The following is a 20,096-nucleotide window of genomic DNA, read 5'->3' on the forward strand; positions in this document are numbered from 1 at the left end:
ATCTTTACCACTTTAGTATTTTAATATTTTTGACCCCAGACCAGGCTTTTGGTGCAATATTTCGCCCACCTTTTGGGGTTTTAAACACTCCAGTGACAGCCCCCTTTTTTCCCTCATTTCCCCCGTTTAATTTTAAAATCCAGACCCGGAAATAGCCCGGTCGCACTGCCCCCCCGGGGACAGCTTTTTTTCTGTTAGGATTTTTTTATTCTCCATTAAATTTCATTTTTAGATGGGATTTCGGGGAATTTTTTCTAATTAAAAAATTTTTTCAACCAAAAATTAGTTTTATGATGTTTTTTTATTATGATTTTTTCCTTCTCGCTGTATTACCCCCTTTTTTTAGTGAGATTACTCCGGGGAATTTCAATAAGTTTTATGCAGCATATGTTATTTGTCTGTCAGATGTATTTTATGTGGTTGTGCCCACATCCAAAAATTGTTTTGTTAAAATTTATTTGTGGGGTTTTTGCACGCCTTCAAAAAAATGTTGAATTTGATTACTTCTTACAAAATATTTTTTCTGGAAGACCAGGTTTTAGGTCTTTAAATGTTTTTCCCCCCCAAAAAAAAAAAAGGAAAAAGAGGGGATATATAGGAGGGGGAACTTTTCGATCAGCCTGTATGTAGTCCTGTTTGGTTTTCGGGTTTTCCCCGGACAATAACAAATAAAAGTTTTAAAAAGGGTTTGGGCCCAAATTGCCCACACTTTGACCCCAATTGTTTTTGGAAAGATAGAAGGTAAAAGGGGTAAGGCCCACTGTGCCCGGGAACTTTTGGGAACCCGGTTTTCGAAAATTTTAATTTAAAAAAAATTTTTGGGGTCTTTAAACCATTTTGGGACATGGGAAGGGCAGATGACCCTTTTGGTTTTGAGGTTCGATTTCGACTTTGATTTATTTTTCCTGTGGTAGTTTTAAATTTAAAACCCCAAAAACAAACAAGTTGGGGAGTTGGGGTTTAAAAAGGTGTGAGCTTGTCAGTCTGTCAATGGGTTTTGTTTTCATGTTTTTTTGGGAAGGGTAAAATTTTTTAAAAATTAACTATTTCCAAAATACCAACAAAATTAACCCCTTTACTTTAAAATTTCTTTTTTTTAAAAAAAAAATTTTTTTTTTTTTAGGTTTTTTTTTTTTTTGGGGTTTCCCCCCCCCCCCCCCCCCCCCCCCCCCCGGGGGGGGGGGGGGGGGGCCCCCGGGAATTTTTTAAAATGTTTTTTGGTAACTTCAAAATTCCCTGGGCCCCTTAGGTTCAAAAAAATAAATAGGGTTTAAGTATGCCCAAGCAGATGCCCCCTTTGACTTCATGTTCAAAAGGTAAAGGGAAAGTTCTCGGGACTTTGGGGTTTAGTTCTGGAACAAAACTTTTAAGGGGGTTTTAATTCTACACTCCTATTTTTTCCCAAGGGGTCGTTTTTATTTTTTAAAAATAGGCTAAAAGGGTATTAATGGTTTTTTTCCTTTTTACCAAAATTAAAGTACTATGATCGGTAGGCCCAAAAAAAATTTTTTGGATTTTACAATTGGGAAAAAAGTATTTTCTTTTTTTTAAATCTTTTTATTTTCCCTTTTTGGGACTTATTTCATGATTCATGTTATTGTTTCAATCCCATAGAAGGGAATGGAAAACTTTTTAACAATCTGGTAAAAAACATTTTACTTTTTTTTGGGTTTTGGGGAAGTTCCCATTTCACAATTTTCTGTTTCCCACTGCTCATATGTGTTTTTTTTTTGAAAAAAAGTTTTCCCTCGAGGGGGAAAAAAGGAGACCCCCTTCAAGTGGGGGGGGAATACATTTGGCAGAGGGGGCGGTATTCTCCGGTTTTAGATCCACTGTTCAAAGGTCTAAAAAACAAGGGGGAAAAAACTTTCCAAAAAAGTTATCTATACACAACTTAAATGGTGTGGAATATTGCACAAACGTGCTAAACCCCAATTTTGGGGGCCCACATTTATGTTAAGCGGGTACCTTTCCCCACAATAACGGCTGTAAGTGAAAAATTCGATTTTTTTTTTTTAATTTATCTAAGTGACTGATTTTTATGTTTGCTTACATTTAAACGTTTTTTAAAACCCATCAGCAGCTCTTCTTTTTTAAAGGTGTTATTTATCTGGGTTTACATATGAAAAAATTGTCTGAAAATTTCTCCCAGAGGGAAAACGCTATTGGGGAAAGAGATGGCAGTTTATGTTTAAAAAACAAGAAAGTTCCAAAACAAATTTTTTGTTGCCCCCAAAAAGCCTACGGAAGGGGGATGGAGTTTAAGACAAAAGGGAAATTATTGTACTTTGTTGGCCCCCCAATCAAATCTGGAAGGAAAGGGGCATTAAAATATTTTTTCCCTTTTTTTATATCAAACAGGTACTGGGGGGAAACCCAGTGTTTTTGTGATTTTTCTAATTTTTTGGGGTTTTATGGTGACTGCTTTCTTCTAAAAAGTTTATTTCCAAAGAAACATAACAGTTTTTTTTAAATTTTTCAAAGTTTGGTAATCCCAATTAAATTTTAAAACCCAAAAAAAATTTTTTTGCCTACCAAAAAAAAAAGGGTTTTTAAACAGTTTTATCATGAAAAAAAAATTTTAGTTGGCTTGCGGTGTAAATTTTGACTTGATATTCCGGGGCGCCTGGAAAAAATATAATTTCTTTTTTTCTGTACAAAAACGGGTTATTTCTATGGCTCATTGGGTCATATTTGGTATCTGGTAAAAACCTGAACGATTTTCCAGCTAAATTTATAAAAATTTTTAAGTGAATTACTTAGATTTTTTTTAAATTTTACTTTTTTCAAAGTATATAGGACTCAAAAAATTTAAAACAAAATGATCATTTGTCATTTTAAAAGTGCAAAATATTTTACACTTTGCAAGGGGTTTAAGGGTTAAAATATGCCCCTGAATAATTTTTGGCAATGTTTTTTTTATTCATATGCAATACATCAAATTTTACACTGCAATATCAAAAATTCCCTTTGTTTTTATAAAAGGGAAAAACCCTTAAGGGAAAAACTTAAGAAAGGTTTAACAGTTTGCACATGGAAATACCTTTGTATCATAATATACACATGATAAACAGTTTTTTTTAAAAATTCATAAAAAAAATTTTTAACTGTATATATAATATTCAATAATTTAAATTTTAAAAAAATACATTTTTAAGGGTCGAATAAAAACTTATCTGGACTTTATGTGAATCACAGGGGGGTTTTTGTAACTAAATTTTTTTTAAATTTAAAAATTTTAATCGGGGCTTTGAAGTGGTTTTTCGTCTGTTTACCCGGGCCCCCCGGGGTTCGGGAGGGTGGGGACTGAACCCCATGATGGTTTTGCATCTGAACGAGGGGATTTTTATTTAAAAGTAGATAATAAATCCAAGAAGGCTTTAAATTTGGTTGTTTCACCCTGACATACTCATTGTCATTTTTTAAAAGTATCATAATGGACTTATTTACCCAAATAAGTTATGTTTTGGACTTTCCAAAAAAGGAAATTTAGGCGTCATAATGCCTCTTACTGGGTCCCCTCTTTTTTTATTGTTTTTTGCGAATTAAAAGACCTTTTTTTCCCTTCTTTGTTTAAACCCTTGAAATCAAATCGAAGCCGGGTTAAAATGTTCTAATTCTTTATATGAAATATGTTTTTACTACATATATAGGATTTAGAACATGAAAAAAGTTTTGAGTTTTAAGCCCTTTGTGTATGAAATCAAAAAATTCTAATTGGCTTCGTTTAGTTTTCCCATTAAATGAATTAGATATTTTTAATATTAAAATCAATACATTTCGTGAGGTATTTAAAGTATTAAAAGTAAATTTTAAAAATTTTAAATTTTTCCGAAAAAAGTTGGACTTTGGTTTTAATTAATTTTTTAGATTAAAAAAAGGCGGTCTAAAAGAACCCTAAACCCCCTTTTCCCACGGGCTAGGGATACTAAAAAGGGTAAACCCTTGATTTTTTAGTGTGCTTTGCCCTTTGGGAACTAAACATGGCTGACTCATGAATTCTCCCCCAAAACGTCTTGTTGAGGGGTCCTTTGGCCCAAAATTTTTCAGGGAAAATCCTTAAAGGGGTTTTGGGAAAAATAGGGGCCCGGACCCGAAAGTTTAGGGCAGAGGGAAAAAGGAGGGGCCCCAAAGGGACCATTCCTATAACCCCCCCCAATTTGGGGCGGGGGATTTAAAAAATTTAGTATTATCTAAAAATTTAACCTTAGTTTTTTAATTGAAAAAGTTTTGCGGAAAAATGATTGTACAAAATCATTTTTTTTTTTGCCCTTTCGATAGTAACATGTTCATTAAAATAATTTTGGCACCCCTTTTTCAAGAGTTTTGGGCGATGTGGAGGGAGGGGGGCCCAAAAGGGAAAAAGTTGCCTTATTTTTTAACAGCTCTGATCTAAGAAAAACAAAATTAAAAAGGAAAGAAAAAATACTGCACCACAGAAGGGTTTGGTCGCAGGGAGCTGTTTTTAAATTTCTTTTCCCTTTTTTTAAAAGTGCGCCCAGTCCAAGAAAAACATTTACTGTTGTGATAATTGGCCCCAAGGGACCCTTTTAAAGTAAATTTGGGGTGTTCCCGGGAATTTGGAAAAAACGGGATACTAAAAAATGAAGTTAAAACCTTTTCCCTTTGGGTTCAAATCTCTAATTTGCGGGAAATCCCTCCCCAATTTTTTTTTTTGGAAAATGGTATTGTTGAAAGTTTTGGGAAAACGCAAAAACTTGGAACAGGTCTGTCTAAGATTTTAATTTGGCCCAATATCTGCAAAAAAGTACCAATTGTTGAACCAATTAAAAAAATTTTATATCCATTTTGACTTTTGGGGTCAAACATGAATATACTTTAAGATAATTCTTTTGCCGGGTATGCAGAAAAGGGGTTTGAAATTTATTTTCATCTTTTTTTAACAGTTTCACTGAAATTTTTGGGCCCAAAAATTTTCAAAACAACGCAGAAATGCGAAAATATAACATGTTTAAAAGTTACACTAAATTCAACATTTTAAAATTATTTTGTATTTTTGGCATACAGGATAAAAAGAGAATTTTCCCAAAATTAATGTTTTATTTAAAAAAGCGGCTGCAATAGTTAAACAGCTAAAATGTTTTCATATTTTGACACCTGGAAACCCTTTGGGGCCCTAAATTTGTTGATCTTATTATCGTTTTCTAAGTTTTGTTTTGGTTTTTACTAAAATTAAAATTAAAAAAAAAAACTTTAAAAAAATTTTGAAATAGTTTCTTTCATAAAAGAGCAATAACTTACTACATATTTTGCTATTTTTTGTAAAATTTTTTTACTACTATTTTGGTTCAATTTCACTTTTATTTTTACCTGAATGAATGGATCTTTTTTTTCAAAAAATGACCCATTTTTAAATTTTAATTGTATGACATCTTAAACTAAAAAGATTTCAAGTTTCACTTATTAAATTTACATTACTTTGGAAAATTTTTAAAAATTTAAAAAAAAGCATTAAAATTATCGACCCCCAAATCTTTATAAAATTCATAACAATTTCCGTATATGCAAAAAACCTCATTAGGGATTACTTTTTGGTAAAACATTTTATCCGGGAACATGAACAGGGGCCTTGCAAATTTTGACCAAAGAGGGTTTATTTGTTTTGAGTGAATAAGAAAAAAAAAATTTCCACTGAGAACTGGGGGGAAAAATATAAAAATTTTTTCATGAGCACAAGCCCCGAGTGAAAATGTCCAAAAATTTTCCCCACTTTGGGGGGAGATATTTTTATTCATAAAAAAAAAAACAAAAAAATTTTCTTTTTATCTTATGCTTATTTTAAAATTGAGATATGCATTTAAAAAACCCTTTAAAAATTTGCCCCAGCCGGGGGTACATATATGCTTAAACGAAAATTTTGGTTTAGACGTGTTGTGAAGTTAGAAAGATGCCAAAAACCCCATAAAATTCCATTTTATTTAATTTTTTTGGCCCCCATTATGGGGTTTTTTAAAATTTTCATAAAGTAAAAAAAAATTTTAAATTTAGAAATTTTGCTTTAAAGAACCAAGGGGTGAATACAATTTTTTATCCCGCTTAAGCAAATAATTTAAAAATTCATTCCCCAATGTCAAATGGTCGGCAAAGCAGTAAATGATATGGATTATATCTCCAATTTAAGAAAAATATATCTCTTTCCGTGATCGGGCGTTTAATTTAAAACATTGTTTTTGGGTTTTTGATGGAAAGGGGGTTATATCACGGGGGGGCAGCCCCCATTGATATAATAATAGCTCTGAACGACAAACAATGTTTTTTCAAGGGCAAATCACGAAATGGGGATTTGTTATTTCGATTTAACCGTTTTCCCCGTTTTTTTTTAAATTTCACCCTTGCGGGCATTATTAAATATTTTCAAAGTTTTCAATCGGTTTCTTTTTAGGGCCCCTTTTTTAGCCATGACGTAATAATTTTTTCGTCAGAACAGGGGATTTTTTGTTTAATTTTTTCCTGTTTTTGGGCCTTTTTTTTTATAGGAAATGAATCCCGGTTTGTGTTAGAATTTATTAAATTTTAAAAACGTATTTTTTCAGGTTGCATTTAAAAAAAAAATAGAATTTTACATTTTGTTATCTTGAAAATTAATTAAAAAATTTAAAAACAGTATATGTAAAAAATAAGTTTCAAAAAAAAAAGGGGGGAATTTTCAAAAATTTTATCACACAAGAGTTTCCCCAGTACAAACCCGGGTTTCCCTTTCAAGCAACATTTTTGCTAAGGCCTAAAAAATTTAAAAATTTTTTGGGGTTTTCCGGGTTAAAATGCCCCAAAATTAAATTTGGGTAGGGGAGGTCCCGGGAAATTTTTTTTTTTTGAAATTTTTTTTTTATTAATTTTAAGGGGAGACTTTTCAGAAAAACATTTTTTTGTCAAAAAAAGAACACAAATCAAGGGTTTTTGCCTTTTAAGGGCACTACTTAGTTGATTTCTAACATCACTGCCATGTTTTTAAACGGGTTTTTAAAAAATAAAAATGCCCGTTTTTTTCCAAATTTTTTTTTAAAAAAAATTGAAAAAACATTCTCAAGGCCATAAAAACATTTAGGGTCAGGCCCAAAAATTTAGGGTTTTTGGGCGGGGGGGTACCGGAAACAAACAACTTTTTTTAAGCCTAAATTTCTTTGAAAACTGCTTCAAAAAAGAGGGTTATATTTCTGAAATTTTTTAAATTTTGACAAGTTAGGAGTTTTGGGGGCTCATTATTGTTTGCCCTTTTTTTTTGATGGGTTTTTATTCTTTCCAGATTTAAAAAAAAAACAAAACCAACAGTCATGCACCCCCCCTTTATCAAATTTGCTTTTTTAACGTTTTAGTTGAAAACTTTCTTTAAAAATTAAAATTCGAATCAAACTGGGGGTTTGGGGGCAAGTAAAAATTTTTGGGTTTTTTTTCTTTCTTTAGCTCTTTTTTGGAAATCAAAACATTACATTTTTTTTGGCATTGATCTTTTAAGTAACATGTTGTAAAATTTTTTTGAAAAAAGAAAAAAAAAATTTTTTTAAGAAAAAAATGCCAAAAAACAATTGCCAAAAATTTAGTCAAAAAAGGCCCGAACTAAAATTTATAATCTTTGGGGGATTTTTTATTGAAATTTAAACCTTGGGCCCACACTTTTTGATATACCTGTGTACCAAATTTTTAAATTAGAAACCCAAACAAACCTTAATGGATTAAAGGGGGAAAACCCTTTTTTTGGGACCCGTTCCCCCAAAATCACACACAGCAAGGCAAAATTTCGTAATGCCATTTTTACTATTCCCCTTTTAAAAAGGCCCGGGCTTTTAAAAATAAGACTCCTTTCAAAGGGTTTCAACACAGACTTTTAAAAAAAAGTATTTGTTAACTTCAAACCCAAAGGCCCTTTGATTTTTTAAAAACCCTCAACTTTCTTACATTGATCTTTTAAAAATTTTTTAAAACCTTTGAAAAATCTTCCCCTTTTATGTGGGAAAAGGGGCCTTTATATGTTTTAAAAGTCTTCAAAAAAAATTAAAAAAATTGGTGACCATGTATGTTATATCTGTTCTTATTTGGCAGTACTCTTCTTTATTTAACAGAAGTTTTTCAAAAGACAAAACTTTCTAAATTGGGTTTCAGGACTTCTTTTGGTTGCCAAAAAAAACATGGTCATTTCCCAAAGGGATGTAGATGTGAAATTATGCTCCATATGTTATGTTTGTTGGGTGACTTTAGGGGTGGGTTTCCCAAAACTTTTATTAAAGGGTTTTCACCTATCAACCTTTTTTGTTTACCCTCATTGGCCCGGCCCTCGTAATCAACTGTGGGGTTTTAACTTTCCCCCCGGATGTTAAAAAAACGTGGTGGCACGTTTCGGGGAACACACTCCCAAAACGTTTAGTCTGTCATTTCACCTTTTAAGAAGAATAAAAAAACAAATTTAGTATTAAAGACACTTTAATTTTCCAAAAATTTTCAATTAATTTTTACTCCAATTTAATAATTTAAAAAATTTAAAAAATTTTTTTTTTTGGGTAAAATTTTAGTCTGAAATTTTTAGACAAATGTCTTTACAAATATGAATTTGGAAAAACATGAGTTAACTATTGGGAAGTGATGTATATTTTAAAATTCTTTTAGTAGAGGGGAAAGATCAAAATCTTAAAATGATCATAAAGAAACTCAACTTTTTATTTTGGAAAAAAAAAAATTGGGAAATTGGACATTCAGCCAAGGGTATAATCTTATCAAAGGGGGGATAAAATGAAATAAAGAACAATTTTAAAAAAATTGTAAATTTTGAACTTTGGCACGACTTTAATTTCAAAGTATTTCTCTCAACCTGATTGGTACCTAACCTTTAAGTAAATTTTTCCAAGCCCTTACGTTGTCACATGAAAAAAAAACTCAATACTTTATTAAAAGTGGGTTTTTCGAAGTGATTTTCACGGAATTTTTGGAAACCAAAAGGGTTATGGAAACCTTTTTTTTAAAAGGATTTTTTCACCCCGGTTTTTTGAAAGGAATCAAGAAACTTTTTGGGAATTAAGTTTGGGTGCAATGTTGGTTAAAAATTTTAATATAAAAGTCTTTTTTTTCGTGTTCACAAGGTTAAAAAATTTCCAAAAAATTTTTGGCCCCTTTTAAAAGGGCTGTCAGGGGCCATTACTCCTGATCCTAGGATTGGATCTGACCGTTTTATCCCCGGAATCAAGATTAATTGTTGTTGAGGATATTTTTCGGGTTTTTTTCAAATCAAACAATTTAAAAAAGAAAATCTACAAGTGCCAAAAAAATTTGGACATTTTGACCCCCTTTTCGGTCTCTATCTTTTTCAAAAGCCCCAAAAAAAATTTGCAGTTTTGGCACTTTAAGGGGGGCCCTTTAAATCGGGGAACCCCTTTAAAGAATTGGGCCCCCTTTTTTAAAGTATCAGAATTTTATATGTCTATACAAGTTGTGTGCTTTTTTTATTGAAGTTAAATTTCGAAAAAGTGGTCACGGGTATTTATCAACTTTCATGAAACCCAGGCACAAGGGTTCTTAATTTTCACCAAGAAAAAAGGTTTTTTGTTTTTTTTCAGGATTTACATGACCTTTTACCCTTTTAAAACAGATCTCTAAAATCAATAGGGGTCATCTGCTGGTGAGGGCCCAAACCCTTCCCCTCAATTTCATTTTTTCTGGCCCAATTTGGGTTGTTGAGTTAATTGGAATTTGATTGGTTTTACATTCCAAACGGGGAAAAAAAATGTGTTATCTACGTGTTCACAAACAAACAGTTGACCCGACAGAAAAATTGAATATGGGCACCATAAAAGATTTCCCGACCCCAATTTTTTTCATTCATGTATTTCCCTTCTGCCCAAAAAGGGCCCTGGGAAAAAAAAATGGCTTTAAATTGTTACTACCTGAATCAAAAAAAATTTTAAAATGATAAAAGTAATGAAGTTAAAAAGAGAAAAAAAAGTAACAAAAAGCAACCGGGCCCCTTCCCTTTCCAGGGAAGTGCAAAGGTACTTAAAAATTTATCCCCGGTCAGACTTGAAAATGAATTACCTTTTTTTTTCCCGGTTTCCCCTGGACGCAGGTCTTTCTTTCCTGGTTTCTACAGGGATGAATTTTTAGTACATATATATAGCTGACAGAAATTCCAGTGTAGGCTAATAAAGCCCTTTCCCGTTCACGGCCCTTTTGTACGGAAAAAATTCACACTATTTCAAAAATAAAAATTTACCGTTCCTATTTGTTCCCGGAAAAAATCCCTTTTTTTTGTCCTAACCTTTGTTAAAGGTTAATCGCCCTCAAAATTTTAACTTCCCCGGAGCTTCGTAAAACACAATTTTATCGCTTTTTCTTTGGGATCGCCTTTTGTCGGGTTTGGGCTTTGCAATTGAAATTTTTTATTTGGGGGAAAAAAGAAGACTTACCTTTTTGAAGACAAATTTTATATAAAATTCCTTAAGATCATTACATCAATACAAAACAAAGGGTTTCACAAATACAAAAGGAAAAAAATTCTATTTTATCATTTAAAAAATATATGTCAAACTATAAAAACCTTATCAAAAACTTTAAAAAACTAAAATTTCCCGAGGTTAAAAAATTTCCCTTTTTTACTTTTTGTAAAATTTCATTTTCCCCAACTTGATTATATTACATACAGACAAGGGGTAAAACGATAAAGTAATCATAATGATTTTTTTTAAACAAATTTAAATTTTTTTTATTATTTTCTTTAAACTTTAATCTTACTTTTTTTCCCTGATTTTTGAATTAAAATTTAAATTTATTTTTGAAGAAAAAATTTAGGCGGGAATCATGGGGTTTTTTTACGATTAAATATGATTTTTTGTTTATTTATGGGCTTTATCATTACCTTTAAAAATGGCAGCATTTGGGTCATCCTGGGCATAAAAGTGTGGCAATTAACAAGGATGGTTAGATTGAAATTAAAACCCTTTTGGATATTGCCAAATTTTTCAATAAAATTTTGGTGTACCCCAAATTTATTCGGGGGGAGTTTTCCTAGGGGGAAAGTTTTAAACCATACAAAATTGTATGTAGTTATAAAAGTTTGGGGGAAAATTAAATGGGGAAAAAAAAACAAAAAATATTTAAATTCCAAGAAATAAAAAAATCTTTTAATTTCATAAATTTTCTTAGCTTTTTTTACCATGTTTTGGGTTTTTTTAGTTAACCTATTCAAGGTAATTTTTGTTTTACTAACTTCCTTAGTGTCAACATGGGTTTTGTCCTTTTTCCTGGAAAAAAAATTTTGCCCTTTATTAAAAAAATTTGCCCCAGGAAAAGGTTTTGACTGGTTTTAATTCATGAACATTTGGGGGTTTTGAAATTTTTAATTTAAAATTTCCCTTTCATACCGGCGGGGAAATTTTCCCGTACTTTTTCCGGGGGCTGGGGAAAAAACCCATTTTTTAAACCCCCCGGGGGGTTTTAAAAATGGCTTCGTGCCCTTTAAAAGACGTATTATGGGAAAAACAAATTGTTTGAAGATTTTTGTAGTTATTTATTTTTATTTCGAAAAAAAAGGAATAAAAATCCAATTCCCCTTGGGCAGTTCCTCTTTGTTCTAATAGTTTAATTCTCGATTTTAAAACACCTTTTTTTTATTTAAAACTCATAAAAAGTTTTTGCTGCAGCTTTTTTAAAACAAAACCGGAACCTAAACCAGTTATTTGTCTTTTAAAAAAGACATGACAACATTTTTGTTTAAGGACGTTGGGGTTTTTTTGCGCTTTGTTTAAAAACGGGTGCTATAAGAAAAAGTTATAAAAAAGGGAAAAGGGCCCTTTTTAATTGATTTTTTTTTTATTATTTAAACTTGATATCGGTATTTCAAGAAAAAAAAATTTTGTTTTTGGTTTTTGGTGAGAGGGAAATCCCCGGTCTCAGGTAATGTTTAGGCGGGGAATCGGTTTGGGAAAACCCCGTTACCCGCCCAAAACAGTTACCCTTGGGGGCCAAAGGGAAAAAAATTTCCCCTCCCCGCAAATATAACCAGTGAAAAAAATTTTTTACGATTTAAAAAGAAAATTGGGGCTGTTAATCAATTTAAAAATTGATTATTAAAAAAATGTTTCCCTTAAAAAATCGATTTCTTTTCAAAGTAAACGGCCCCATGTCTGATTACATAAAAAAACAATTTAACTTTACAAAATTAGATATTACATTACCTTTGAAGTTGACTTCCCGGGCATACACACCTTGGGAAAATTTCCCGTCTGTTTTGTCCCCCCTTTATAAAATTGTACACATCTTCAGGTTCATGAGTCTTTGGCCACAAAAAAAAAAATTTTTTGAAAAAATATAAACATAAAAAATACTTTTACATTTATATACGATTTGTTCTCTCAAAATTTTTTTTTTAAATTTTTAAAAATTTAAAAACTTTCGAATGAAACTACTTTTTTTTAACTTTGACCCTTCGTTTAAAAAGGGGCAAAAGTAAAAGTCTTTAATAAGTTTGCCCTTACTCACATTCTTTTTTTGGGACAGGGGGAAACGAAGGGAGAAATACATTCCTTTCCTTTTTTTGTTTGCTGGGCTATTTACTGAAATTTTGATTAAAGAAAAAAAAAATTTGTATTTCAAAAAAAAAAAACAATCCAAAAAATTTAGTGGACAAATTATGCAAAATTGTTTCATAACAAGGATACAAAAATTTTTTTCAAACTAAAAAAAAATAACTTAGATCATGCAAAAGATTAAGTAAACAGAAAATTGGTACCAAAACATTTCCCCAAAAGTAAAGAGTTAAATTATGCATTTATTTTTTAAAGCATCCAGGGAAAATTCCCGATGCTGTTTTGGCTGTTTGGGGGGCATTTGTTTTTATTAAAAAAATATGCAACAAAACAGCATTTCTAAAAATTCAACAGAAAAATCTTACGTCCCAAAAGGGCGTAAAAAATTTCTGTAGCCCCCATCATCTTCACAAATTTATGTCAGAATTTTATTTTAAAAATTAAATGAAAATTTAAAAAAAAAAGGGACAAAAAAGGGGAAACATTTTAATAAAAAATAAATGTGCTTTTAACGAAAAAAAAACGTAACAACCCGAATTTTTAATCATTCTTGTTTTTATCACTTTTTTGGTTTGAATCAATTTTTAAAAAGAAAAAACCCTGGGTTTAAATTTTAAAACACATGTTTTGGGGTTTTGGGACCCTCCTGGGGGAATACCTTTAAAAAAATTTAGTTTTTGCCAAGGGGGAGTGTTTGCAACCTTACCAATTTTTAAATGCCAGAAAGTTCTTTTAAAAAAGGAAAAGGGCCATGAAGGCCCTGTAAAGCTCACCTGACCTATTGCCAAAGATTTATCAAGATCAAAAATTCTGACCAAAACCCCTTTATTAAGATATGGTATAAAAAGTGCCTCTAAAGGTTTTTAATAGCTTTTCTTTTTTAGTTGACCTGGGACCTAGGTTTTTTGATCCCACCCTGAAACCCCGATTTAAACTTGACCTAAAAATCATTTAAGAAATAACTTTTGATTAAGTTTCTTTAAGATTTCAGTCTTAAAAGTGGGGGTTTTAGGTTTTTAACAAGCTTTTCCTTTTTATTTGACCCGGTGACCTTTTTTTTTGACCCCACCCGACCCCGATTTAAATTTTGACTTATAGATCATCAAAATTAACATTTGACCCAAGGGGGTTTTATTAAGTTTTGTCATAAATGTGGGGGGGGATACGTGTTAACAAGCTTTTCCTTTTTTTTGGGCCTGGTTTACCCGTTTTTTAAACAAGAAAGAACCCCAAAAACGAACTCGTTTCCCGATTTTATTGGGGGGTAACATTTGGGCCAAGTTTCATTAAAAATTGGGCCAAATTTTTGAAACTCTAGGTTTTTAAAAAGCTTTTCCTTTTATTTGACCTGGTGAAACCTTTTTTTTGAAACCCCCCCTGACACAGTTTTTAAACCCGATCTTGGATCATCAAGAAATTTTCATTCTGACCAAGTTTCATTAAGAAGGGTCAATAAAGTGGCCCCTAGAGTGTTAAATTGCTTTTCCTTTTTATTTGACCCAGTTTTTAACCCCACATGACCAGTTTTAAACTAGACCCTGAGATCATTAAGATTAATATTCTGACCAAGTTTCATGAAGATATAGTCATAAATGTGACCTTTACAGTGTTAACAAGCTTTTCCTTTGATTTGACTTGGTGACCTAGTTTTTGACCCCAGATGACCCAAAATCAAACTCGTCCAAGATTTTATTAAGGGTAACATTCTGACCAAGTTTCATTAAGATTGAGCCAAAATTGTGACCTCTAGAGTGTTAACAAGCTTTTCCTTTCATCTGACCTGGTGACCTTGTTTCTGACCCCAGATGACCCAATATCGAACTTGTCCAAGATGTTATTGAGGGTAACATTCTGACCAAGTTTCATTAAGATTAGGTAAAAATTGTGACCTCTAGAGTGTCAAATTGTTGACAACGGACGGACGAACGGATGACGACGGACACAGGGCAATCACAAAAGCTCACCTTGAGCACTTCGTGCTCAGGTAAGCTAATAAAACCTGAAAAAAAAGACATCATTTTTAGGTGCAGTCTAATGTTCCAATAACTAATGAGGAAATATGCTTGGGACATTTCAAAAATCAGGGAAGATTTACATGTACCTACTGTCCTAACTGCCACTGTCAAATGTAAGCTGTAGGTGTCATGCATATGCTGTGGTGCAGGTGTTACAAACTTTTAGTGCATTCTGTTTTTCTAGTCAGTCTTCAACCTGTTCATGGAAAACAATGACAGACATTTAAAGCAGGAGATTATCAAAATGGAACTAACTAACTCTGCTGCAGAACAGATAAAACTAGGTACCAGTACACAACAAGAGCTGTATGTTAACAACATGCTCCTTTGAAGCATTGATGGAAGTATGGGGTAAAACTATTACCACAGACTTTCAATTTCCAAGTCCAAAAAGGGCATACTTCAACCGAAATACTTAACAGTACTATTGCTTACAGATGGAAATCATGATGATAAACATTTGTTCAAAGTTTCAAACCCGTTTGTCAAATAGTTTTGACAAAACATGGATTTGTACAAAAATTGTACTATTTCCAAGTCCAAGCAGGCCCATAATTCAGCCAAAATAGTTGACAGAGTTATTTACTCTTGCCTACAGCTATAGACTGTAATAATAAACATGTGATAAAAGTTTCAATGCCATATATCAAACACTTTGTAAACACAAAATGTGAACTGGTACGAAAAACATAACCGAGATTTCTAAGTTAAAAGGGGCCATAATTCAGCCAGAATCCTTGATAGAATTATGTACTCTTGCCTACAACTGGACATGGTGATGGTAAACAAGACAGGTCTAGGAAAGTGGAGTATTTACAGATTATCTGTAAATTTACAGATAATCTATAAATTTACAGATTTTTCAATCTGTAAATTTACGGATTGTGTGTATGAAAATGATGAATACATTTATCCTCAAAACCGCAGCTTGGAATTAATTTATTATAAATTAAGGTCATTTTGTGGGTTTCAGCCATTTTTGTGACTTTCAGTTTTTGGCATTTTAAGAAAAATCAAAGTCAACAGAATGACTGAACCCACAAATGACCTTTATTTATACATACCATAAGTAAATCAATTAATTTCAAGCTGCGATTTGTGTCTAATATAATTTTAGCAGTTTTCAAACACTTGATCTGTAAATTTACAAATAATCTGTAAATACTCCACTTTCCTAGACCTGCAAGAGTTGAAAGTTTCAACGCTTATCTCATAACACTTTGTAAAAAAGTGAACTGGTACGAAAAACTTAAAACAAGGTGTGACGCCGACGAGAGTAGGATAGCTCTACTTATTCTTCGAATAGTCAAGCTAAAAATATATATCTAATCTTTATCTTAATTCTATTAAAACTAATGAGCGTCAAAACAGATGATCGAAACGTGAATTGAATTATAAAGATGGATATTGTGCTGCCTTCTGGACAGCTGAGCTGGCACTGCACATATATAACAGTTTACAGTAATACATAAATTTTCTTAAAGGTCTGTTTATAAAGAAAAAAGTAGTCATATCATGTTATAATCGTTTAAAACACTTCTGACATTTCATTGTTTACATTTTCAGCGGAAGGCTCAGGAACGCTGTCTGTATCCCGGTTTCTACGAAGGCGCTTTAAAAAATTGGGATACAGCAACTTCCGTTTCGTAACTTCCTGTATTAGCGCATACCGGGCTGTTTGGAGAGAATGATTCTCGATATACAGTCGGGTACCAGGCTACTTCACAGGGTCAAAATTACACATTTTAATAGTTTCAATTACTTTGAAATCATTTCTAAGTGGGACTAATTATTGTGAACTTCATGGTTACATGAATCAATCAAATTAAATTCCCATTCTTTTTTGTTTTGTTTTTGTTGGGTTTACATCACACCAACACAGTTATCAGTCATATTGTGACTTTCAAGCTTTTCATGGTGGAGGAAAACCTAGGTGCCCCTCCAGGCATTATTTCATCATGGGTGAGCATCTGGGTGGAACAAGAGACTTTCTGTAACCCAGCTAGATGGCTTCCTTACATGAAGAATTCTACGCCCAAAATGAGGCTTGAACCCATATTGGTGAAGGGCAAGTAATTTGAAGTCAGTGACCATAACCACTCGGCCACGGAGGCCCCTCCATTTCCATTCACTTTATCTTCAAGTTGGCACAAAAATATTCCAGCTGAATGGCATCATAACATGAAGAATTTAAGCTCAAGTGAGGTTGGAACCCAAATCTGTGACAGGCAAGTGATTTGAAGTCAGCCACGTTAACCACTCCACTCTGGAATCCAAAATTAGGTGCTCAAGCAAACTGTATCATAGCAGATGTGTTACCTCTTCTCCAATGACATATTTTGGTGGTTCAGCAAGTTTAACACCAGTAATGTCTACATCCGGCACTGTAGCAGTGATGCACTGTGGGTGAAAATTCCATGGTCCCTGACTGCTCATACGACTCCTGATTACCCTTATAGTAGACTCGGCTTTGGTTCCTAGAACTTTACTGTGCCAGTTATTTACACCTTCAATATCTAAAACAGGGAAATACAAGTATTTACATGATGTGAAATCACTTTATGTCATGGGAATGGAATTCCATGGTTGGAGCCAAAATGGCTGTTTCAAGGGGCATATGAAAATAAGGATAACTTGGTTAATGACTGGAAACATGCTCCATTCACAAACCAACCATTAAGTAAAATATCATGTGTATTCTGTGAAGAGTGAAAGTGCCACATTTGTAATATTTGGTTCAAACTATTTACTTTTGTGTCTTACCATACCTGGACATCCTTTTCCTTTGACTGTTTTAGCCAGGATACAAGTTGGTTTGTCTTTGACCTCTGCTGCATCATGTAGAGCTTTACATAACACCTCCACATCATGGCCATCTACCACATACGTATTCCAGCTGAAGTGAAAATACACATCAAAAATAAATTCCAGTTTAACACTACAGCTTTTGTCCAGAACGAAATAAAAACTTCAGGTATGAACAAATTAATTCAGTGGATATGTAATAGGTATAAAACACAGTCAAACCTGTATTAAGCAGCCAGCCAAGGCAGCGACTCAATCTGCCTGCTTAAGACTGGTGGCTGCTAAGACCAGTTTAAATTAATTTACACATAATTTATTTTAGGTCAATTGTGAAGCAATTTTAAGTTTTACAACTTATATCAATCACTCTCGACACCTCATTCCTGATGGAATCCATTACCACGAGGGTATAAAGTCAAAGTGGGAAGTTAGCAGATTGACTACTTAACGCAAGTGATTGATTAATGCAAGTGGCTACCAAGCAACTGTATATACCAAGTAGGGAAAAATGCTTGCAACAGGGAACACTTTCCACAGGGAAGAAATAGGCTATTTGATTCCTTTACATCAGCTTTTTCAATGGCAGACAAAAAATGACTGGGGGGATGGGGGACATGAGGGACCAGTACAGAGGGATTCCAAACTAAGACCTGGATTCCAAACTAAGACCTTATGCTTGAAAGTCTTATGCACTACCTACTGAGCCAATCCAACCTAAGATATCATACACCTGTGAATGTCACACTTACCCAAATGCATTTAGTTTTTCTTCATATACATCCATGTTATGCCCTGTCATTGTTGCTTCAGTCTGCCCTAGTCTATTCACATCAAATATGGCCACTAGATTATCCAGCTTATAATGTTTAGCAAATGCCAGTGCTTCCCAGATTGAGCCTTCAGAACTCTCCCCATCTCCAACCAGACAGTATACACGATAACTGAAAATATACCACAATTTGCATATTTCCAGTCAATAAAGGGGCTGCTACATGAAGTTAAAGGGAAAATATTTTCACTAATGGGAAGTAATTCTGATGGTTAAAAACCAACATTTTTTCAAATCTTCTGTAGTCTAAATTTTTGTAACAATTATTAACTAAAAACTGATATGAGCCGCGCCATGAGAAAACCAACATAGTGGGTTTGCGACCAGCATGGATCCAGACCAGCCTGCGCATCCGCGCAGTCTGGTCAGGATCCATGCTGTTCGCTTTTAAAACCTACTGCAATTAGAGAAACCATTAGCAAACAGCATGGATCCTGACCAGACTGCGCGGATGCGCAGGCTGGTCTGGATCCATGCTGGTTGCAAACCCACTATGTTGGTTTTCTCATGGCACGGCTCAATTTTTTTTATATTCTCTGTTCCTTTAATGAACTGGTTGCTTGAAAAAAAAAACTGCCAAAGAAGATGTCTCAAGGAAAACATTTTAAAAGAAAATCTCGTCGACGACAAAAATGCTTTCTGGACAAAGCTTCCCGTGCTTATTTTTGTTAAGTTAAATCACTTATCTGTATTATCATGTAGAACAAAAACCTCCCATTAAATGTTCAAAATTGAGAAAACCCCTCCCACTAAAAATGTGAGATATACAACAACACTCCCATGATTCTGAACAGATAGGACAAAACCTAGGCCTACTATCGGTTCCATCTTGCCCATTCAAAAACATTTTAAGAGGTTTTGGTCAATATACAAAAATCTGCTGGCAGGGCTTTATCCTACACTCACAGAACCATCATCACATGTCAGATATAATTAGATGCAATCTAATACATTGTAACGAAACCCTTATATAATTTACGTAACAGCTTTGAAAAAGGGCTTAAATAACATTTTAAAAATGGCATAAAAAAGCCATTTGCTGCACTGAAATAAAGTTGCCATGACATGAACATTGTCAGTATGACAAAAAAAAAGCATATGAAATAGCATCTGTTTTTTAGTGCATTAATCAAATTTTTAACCTTTAGCCTGCTTGCGGCAAGTGATTCTGCCTTTGCGACCAGTGCAGACCAAGATCAGCCTGCACCATGTAGCAGGCTGATCATGGACTGCACTGTTCGCTATTCAGTCAGTACAATTTCAGTGAACACCCCTTTGAATAATATCTGCCCAAAATGAATGATAGACCAGTCCATTTTAGAAATTCAGCAGGGTAAAGGTAAGGAGAACTTCAACGAAAGTTTGAAAGAAAACCTGTATCCCCTATTTTGAGTCTTAATCCCCTACATAGTGAGTGTCAACAAATAATGGGCTTGACATATTGTTGCCCTTCAACATTCTTTAAAGTTATTAAGCGGAAACCATTTTTTCTATTTTTAGAACAGTAACCTTGACCTTGATCCAAATGCAATTCCAACCTTCGTCTCCTTACCATCTATCTACAGGCCAAGTTTGGTGTCTATAGCTTGTTCCAAACTAAAGTTGCTGTGTGGAAACCAAGTTTGATGCCCGCCTGCCCGCCTTTTGATGCCGCCCACCCATCCAACGACATACCCCAATCTAATAACCGGTTTTGAAACAAAACCTGGTTAAAAATAAGATTATTCAATGCATATCAAAGTTATTTGTTTGTTTGTTTTAGGTTTAACACCGTTATTCAACAGTATTTCAGTTATATAATGCCTGAGGCAGTTAACCTTATCACTTCTCCTGGATTCTATACCAGTACAAACCTGTTCTCTGCAAGTATCTGCCAATTCCGCCAAATAAATCAGGTGGAGAATGAATGATGTCAGATTA

General features: G+C 33.3%; 1 pseudogene; it reads right to left on the reverse strand.

Annotated features, from left to right (window-relative positions):
* Window positions 1-20,096, reverse strand: part of LOC123549206 (transketolase-like protein 2) — a 56,213-nt pseudogene that overhangs the window by 17,514 nt on the left and 18,603 nt on the right.

The sequence above is a fragment of the Mercenaria mercenaria genome, chromosome 6 (genome assembly GCF_021730395.1).
Source record: "Mercenaria mercenaria strain notata chromosome 6, MADL_Memer_1, whole genome shotgun sequence".
Lineage (NCBI taxonomy): Eukaryota > Metazoa > Mollusca > Bivalvia > Venerida > Veneridae > Mercenaria > Mercenaria mercenaria.